This window comes from Penaeus vannamei, chromosome 1, assembly GCF_042767895.1.
Source record: "Penaeus vannamei isolate JL-2024 chromosome 1, ASM4276789v1, whole genome shotgun sequence".
NCBI classification, from domain to species: Eukaryota; Metazoa; Arthropoda; class Malacostraca; order Decapoda; family Penaeidae; genus Penaeus; species Penaeus vannamei.
The window spans coordinates 41,049,623-41,057,122 of record NC_091549.1 but is presented as its reverse complement, the minus strand read 5'-3'; the positions used below and the strand labels follow the sequence as shown (position 1 = coordinate 41,057,122).

The 7,500-nt window shown below is 39.9% G+C and overlaps 1 protein-coding gene across 1 annotated transcript in view; it reads left to right on the top strand.

Moving 5' to 3' along the window:
* The window catches only part of LOC113828157 (uncharacterized), a 110,666-nt gene that overhangs the window by 94,778 nt on the left and 8,388 nt on the right, over nucleotides 1–7,500 (top strand). The window lies entirely within an intron of this gene.

The following is a 7,500-nucleotide window of genomic DNA, read 5'->3' as shown; positions in this document are numbered from 1 at the left end:
TATCAAGTGAGCAATAAGGTGGTAGATTCGAGGCTAAAATAAATGGATAGATCGATACAGGAGCGTAATATAGATTTAGAACGAACACAAGCACATTAACGTGTACACAAAAATGAAAATTAAAACAGCCACAATGAGATATGAAAATAAACGTTTATTTTCATACCTTGTTGTGGCTGTTTTCATTTTCATAGATTAGAGTGTTTTACAAAAGAGGTTTACTAACGTAGGAAAATGTATCTCGCCATGTTATCTGGAACCCTGAAGACATTTTATAGTCTTGGCACGAGAACCAGCGAGGAAAAAAAAAAAAAGATTTAGGGTTCTCGCCAGGTACGAGCTCTGGAATCCCCTTTTCTAGCCATTGTTATAAAATATCCTTTCGTTCGATTTTGGCAAGGCTTGTGGTTAGGGAGGGATGGGGGGGGGGAGGGGAGGAGGAGGAACAAGGTACTTTGATCGTGGGTATAATGATGATGGCGGTGCAGTGTTGTTAGTGTCATTAGCATCCAAAATGTTTCAAAAAAGCTTCAAGGTCTGCCGAGTTTTGAAAAAATGTGATGCTGGAATAGTTGTACGTTGAGGGATACGTTTCAAGCACCGTTGGATTTTTCAGCAATATGACCGATACGCATTTGGAAGCTTTAGAACGATGATGATATATCCTCGTTCTGTAATGCGCAAAACCATTATGTTATACAGCCGATGGAAGGTAAAATAATACTATGGGTTTCCACGAGGATCATAAAAGTGAAGCATGGGAACAGTTATTCTACCGTTTTACCGTTTTTAGGGTTGAAAGCTTGGCAGCGGAAAGAACCTAAATAATGTGTAGCTATAACGATGTCGGAAATATCTTTTTTTTTACTTTTATAATAGCAAGGAATAAAATACAATAGTCATTTACCATGAAAATTGTATTTTAAGGAGTCCTTTGCGTTGTAGTTATTTTGTATTCCCATATGGAAAGGTGGAAAATATCGCTCCACTGCAGTTATGTTTTACATATCCACGTCCTGTCGCAGCAATTAATAATGTAATCAAGAGGTTTAATACGGTTAAAAAGCAATTAACTGCGGTGTTATTACGGTCGCTAGTCCTTCTCTAAAGCAGGGTTATTGGTATAAAAGTGTTTGATGTTATTGCTTGGTCTGTGCGCGCCGGAGAGTTATTTCCTAAAACTCAAAAAAGGGGAAGGGGACGGAGCTAAGAAATGAGGGTAAAATGAGACTGGAAAGGTAAATGGTATTGTTATTGTTAGAGAGAGAGAGAGGGAGAAGGAGAGAGAGAGGGAGAAGGAGAGGGAGAGAGAGAGAGAGAGAGAGAGAGGGAGAGAGAGAGAGAGAGAGAGAGAGAGAGAGAGAGAGAGAGAGAGAGAGAGAGAGAGAGAGAGAGAGAGAGAGAGAGAGAGAGAGTGAGAGAGTGAGTGAGAGAGAGAGAGAGAGAGAGAGAGAGAGAGAGAGAGAGAGAGAGAGAGAGAGAGAGAGAGAGAGAGAGAGAGAGAGAGATGGGAGAGAGAGAGAAAGGGGGGGAGAGGAAGAGAGAAATAGCAGTAGAATAAGAAAAGTAGCAGAGAAAGGAAGACCAAAAGGGACTCAGAGAAGAAATTCGAAAGAAAAGCCAAACGCCAAAACAAAAGCCCGAATTTCGACCCAAGACGAAACCGTCAAAAGCGCCACAGAAACTCTACGTCACTTAGACTTCCTGAGTCTTTTTTTTATATATATATAACTTATGTTAACAAACGAGAATTGGCGCTGCTCTCAGAACCTCCCTTCACAAACTGTTATTTTATCTCCGAGAAGTTTCTGTTAACTTTCGGCCAGCGCTTATTATTCCGTTCCATTCTTCTTCCCGTTTCCCACGCACCGAAAAGAGCGAAGAGAAGCGCAGGAATGCCAAAAACCGGAGAGGAACGGAGGAAACGAGTCTGCAATTATCAGTGCAACTTGAACAGCGTCCGACGTGCCTCGTTTTGGTTCGTATCATCGGTTCACGTGAAACTGTTTGCATGATATCGGTGCAACTGAATATCATCTTGAAATTCCAGGCCACGTGTTGTGTTGGCTTTCGTTTGGGCTTCGGTCTGGTTGCTGGATGGATTGCAACATTTCATTTTTTGGCTCGTGTCTGTCTCTTTCTCACTTCTCTACTCTTTCTCTTTCTTTTCTCCTGGTTCCCCTCTTTATCTCTCTTCTCCTCTCTTTTTCTAATTTCTCTTGTTTCCTCTGTTTATCGCTTTCTGTCCTTCACTTTCTTTATGTATTTCACTTATCTTAAATTCATCTGTATCTACAATATTAATATATTTTTCTAGCTACTTATCAATCTATTTGGGGAAAACGACCCATCTTTTCTATATAAAACATTTCTTAGCAGAAATATATGGTTTATGAAGCTATCTCGGGAAGTGGTTTCGCAAATCGTTATTTAGATTCGGATGCTTTGCAAGGGATCCGATCATCTGATTATACACGGGTGAGATGCACGCACATCACGATTGGCAATAGGTCGAAGGTCATGCACTGCAGCATCAGTCACCTGCATGACTCTCCTTGCGCTTTAGGCTTTTTTTCTGTTCGCTTTTCTCGCTTTATTTGTTTTTCCCTGGTTTCGGTCTTCTCGGTTATCTGATTATCTGTGTATTGTTCTCTATTTTATTGATGTTGCTCTCTCTTTCTTTCTTTTTTTCTTCTCACCTTCTCTCTTTCTCCTCCCTAACCTCTCTCTCTCTCCCTCCCTCCCTACCTCTTTCCCGCTCTCTGTCCCTCTTTTCATCTCCTTGTTTCCATCCATCCCTCTTCCTCTCTCCTCACTCATTTCCTCCCCCTCCCTCATTCTCACTCTTTTCCTTCTCACCACCTCCATCCTTCTCCTTATTGCTCACTCCCCTCCCCCCCCTTTCTCTCTCCCTTCCCCCTCCCCCTCCCTCCCATTAACCCATCTCTCCCTTATTGCATTAGAGTTGAAAACATCTGCCAGATATTTGGTGATGATTGCGCCTCGTACTCTAGTTAGTGTCTCGCTGCCATAAAACAAGGAAAAATGTGTTGTTTGTGGAGGTGGAATAGAGGCCATTTTCCTGTGCCTTGAAAAAGGATATCGTCGCTGGAAAATATGTTCGCCATTTTTTTTTCGTTGTTTATTCCTTCTCTCTCTGTTTAGCCTCAATTCATATTTCCAGTTTATATATGCAATCCCTGTAATCCTCTCCTTATTTCCACACTCCTGCTAAAATATCCGACCAATAAATAAAATAACCCAATCAAATAATTGATTCATAGATAATTAAATAATACAAAAAATCAGAATCGTCCCGACAAGCAGCAATCCTCCACAATTTTCAGCGAAAAGCTTGACTAAACGACTCCGACCAAGCGAAAAGAAAACGGAATCCAGAGGCGGGTTTTCAGTCACGTGATTTGCACAGAGGAAGTAAAAACAGCTGATGTGAGGCTACAGCTTGTCCGATTCTTTGAGTTTTGTTTTATATTTTGACTTCTTGAGAGGAAAAGGTGAAGAAAGTGATGGGCGATAAGGGTAAAGGTAAAATATTGAAACAATAAAATGAAAAAAGAACAAGAGAAAAGATTGAAAAAAGAGATAGTGGAAATAATAACCAGTACAAGTATAAAAGAAAAAAATACACAAGCGATTCCATTTCTCTTCGTTCTTCGACCGGCATGAAACCCTTCCTCTACTTTGAAATTAGAGACAATACCACTCTGACTTTCTAATCACGACAGACCACAGCGTCATCTATGTATAATTTTCAGAACTTATTTCCCTTCCCTGTTATCTGTCTCGGTCTGAGTCAGCGGACGAGGTTACGGCTTCGATCGCTGTTGCCATAAAGCGAATTATGTCGGTAACAGATGCGATAGTTAATATATTTTTCTGTTGAAGAAAAAGTATAAAAACGAAGGGTATTAAAAACGAGATTAAAAGGATGGGGAGAACGTCGAGGATGAGGAGAAAAATAAAGCAGAAAGGGAAGAAAATATGGAGAAATGGAAGAAGGCGAAGGAGATAGAAAAAGAAATATAGAACGTGGAGAAGAGAAAGAAGAAGAACGGGAAGAAAATGTAGAAAAAGAAGACAAGAGAAATAGGAGAAACAGCTAAATATTGTTACATTATAGAAAGAACATGTAAAACATCTATCCTATTCTGTTTTTATTTTCAGTTGCTCTTTCCTATAAAAGCGATAATTGATAACAAAGATAATTCTATTATCCTATAACGAGAAAGATATTAAGCTCTACATCGTAAAAATGAGACTACAGCAAAATTTACCCAAATGGCGGTATTCACGACACTCAATTACGGTGACGGGGTAAAAGCGACATAAGCGAAAAAGTGATGCCAAAGTAATGAATGAACTAATTCAATAAAGACTTTAATGCTCGCTCTCTTTCATTCAAGTTATGAAGTAATGCCGAAGTTAGGTTGCGATGAAACTTCTCTCGGCTGATGAGCGAAGTCTGCTAAACGAGGGGGGGAGGGGGGGGTGACTGACACGCAGTTACGCTTTCTTTTGTTGATGTTTCTTGTCGTTATTGTTGTTGTTTTATTGAAAGTTGCCGCGCACACCTTTTTAATGTTTATTGGTGATAAAGTAACGACACAGAAAATTAACAATTCAGCGAGAAAGGAGACAGAAATGTGTCCAAAAATAATAATAATATTATTATATGCTTTATATTTCGATTATCATTGCAGTTTTTTAAAGCTACCTTATCTTGTCAAACTCTTCTATTCGCGAAAGATTATTCAGATAATGTGCAGTAGTTTATTTCCTTATCACACGCAATAGTTTTGGAAAAGCGCCTTCATAAATACCTTGCCCTTTTGGTTCACCCCTGAAATAAAATTAATTAAAAGTAGCAACACTTCACAGGAGCAGCTGGGGAGAGGGAGGGGCGGGGGGAGGTAAAGATAAACCTTGTGTTGTCTTACAGGTGGAATCGCATTGCTCAGCAGAGGATTAAAACTTTGATTGGATGCAGTATCAAAGGCATTTTAAGGGCATTTCCGTTAGCAGTTCGGTCTCCCATTATTTCCTCCCACAGTGTTGTTAGTGACGTAGCTGAAGTCGGTGAGGCAATGCCCCTTTTGGCTAGAAATGGGTAATGGGGCAATTGAAAATCGAGAGCCGCCATTTACCGTTGGATATAGTTCTGCCAGATAACAAAATATGATGGGTGGTTGAACAAAATGTGACGAGAAATGAACCAAAATGTGCCAAGAAATGGAACAAAATGTGCCAAGAAATGGAACAAAATGTGACGAGAAATGGAACAAAATGTGCCAAGAAATGGAAGAAATGTGACGAGAAATGGAAGAAAATGTGACGAGAAATGGAACAAAATGTGACGAGACAATAAAATGTGACGGAAAATTGAGCAAAACGTGACGATAAATGGAACAAAATGTGACGAGAGACTGGGCGAAACGTGACGAGAAATGGAACAAAATGTGACAAGAGGGCGAGATAAATGATGATCTATGGACAGCCTGACGCAGCCACAGTGCTTATAGGTTCTCGTTACTCCCTGAGGTGCCGTTATGGTCGCATCAGGCAGCTGTGGTAAATGCACCGGCGGGGGGCGTACTATACGTACGTGCGTGTGCGTGTGCGTGTGCGTGTGCGTGTGCGTGTGCGTGTGCGTGTGCGTGTGCGTGTGCGTGTGTGTGTGTGTGTGTGTGTGTGTGTGTGTGTGTGTGTGTGTGTGTGAGAGAGAGAGAGAAAGAGAGAGAGTGTCCGTCTGCGAGTGAGTGCGTGTTTATGCTTACCTTTTTCTCTGTGTGTTCGTGTGCGTGTTTATTTTTACTTTTTGCGTACGTGTTTATTGTTATCTATTGTGTACGTGTGGACGTCTGCAAGTGTGTTATGCTAATTTTCCGTGCGTTTATTCCTTTAATGTTTTATTTTCCGTTTGCTTGTATGTGTTTTTACTTTTTGTGTATTCTGATCTGCGCTAATATCTTTTATATATTTACTTTGTGTTTTATGCGCGCTTGTATGTGTGCGTGCGTGCGTTTGTGTGTGCATGTGCGTGTGTGTGTATATGGGCGCCTGTGTGCGTGTCTATATTTTACGCGTGTAGGTGGGTGCGTGTGCGAGTGTGGGTGTAGTTGCGCATAGGCGTGACGCAACAGAATCTAAAAGAGGAAATGGAGTTCCCTTCCAGTGGCGTGACCGAAACCAACTAAATCCTGAACGGCAATTATGTAATTAAGGCTTAGATAACTTGGGGATATCGTGATTGCTGTGCGTACGTGCGTGTGTTCGCCTGGATTGTATGGAGAGGATGAAAGGATGATGTTCTTCTTAATGGGATTTTTTTTAGCGTTTGTCTGTTTGGTTGTTTGAGCTGTTAGATATCTGGTCTAATGATTTTTTTTTTTTTTTTTTTTTTTTTTTTACTTTTTCTTCGTTTGCAAGGATTAATTAGATGTATTCATGTTTTCTGTATTAGATTATCACCGAATCGCTATTGTTACCCTGCGCATGAATATGTAATTGCGAATCTTTGTATAAGAACCCAGGTTATAAACAGAAAAATCGTCCATCAAAATGTTGAGTAAAAAGTTTGCTCACAGCAGGTATAAATAGCTGGGTTTATCATGCCCACGGCTCTCTCTCTCTCTCTCTCTCTCTCTCTCTCTCTCTCTCTCTCTCTCTCTCTCTCTCTCTCTCTCTCTCTCTCTCTCTCTCTCTCTCTCTCTCTCTCTCTCTCTCTCTCTCTCTCTCTCTCTCTCCCTCCCTCCCTCCAGCCCCTCCCTCCCACGCGCGCCTGCGTGCAGATCTATATTTTACGCGTGTTGTGCATCATCACCATCACCACTACCATCACTGCCATCATCATCATCATCATCATCATCTTCACTAACATCTTTATAATTATTACTTTTATTATCATCCTTTTTATTACTTTCATTACTTTTGCTTCGAATCTGTCTTACCCCATACATACAAAAAGCGCGGTTCTGAGTGGATGTTCGAAACGGAATTCGAAGCACGTTTGACGAGAGTTTTTACGAGACAATAAACTTGAAAAAAACAACGCTTCTTATGTCATTGTTTCGAGTCGGTCGGTTTTTCTCGTGTAATTTATTTATCAATTTATTTATTTATTTATCTATCTATTTTTTGAGGGTTAGATTCCGTTGTTACTGGTGTTGATATCGTGTTTTGTGTTATCAATATTATCATCATCATCTGCTTCATCATTACCACCATTATTATTACTACTATTAGTAATCATAATCATTATCGTCATCATCATAATCTTAAAATCACCATCATAATCGTCGTCAGCGTTATTATTATTACTATTATTATCATTATTATTGTTGTTATTACTAATAGTGGAGTTGTCGTCTTTGTTGCTATTATGATTATAATTTATATTTTTATTATTATTATCATCATCATCATCATCATCATCATCACCATCATCTTCATAGACATCGTCTTTATTATTATTGCTTTTAT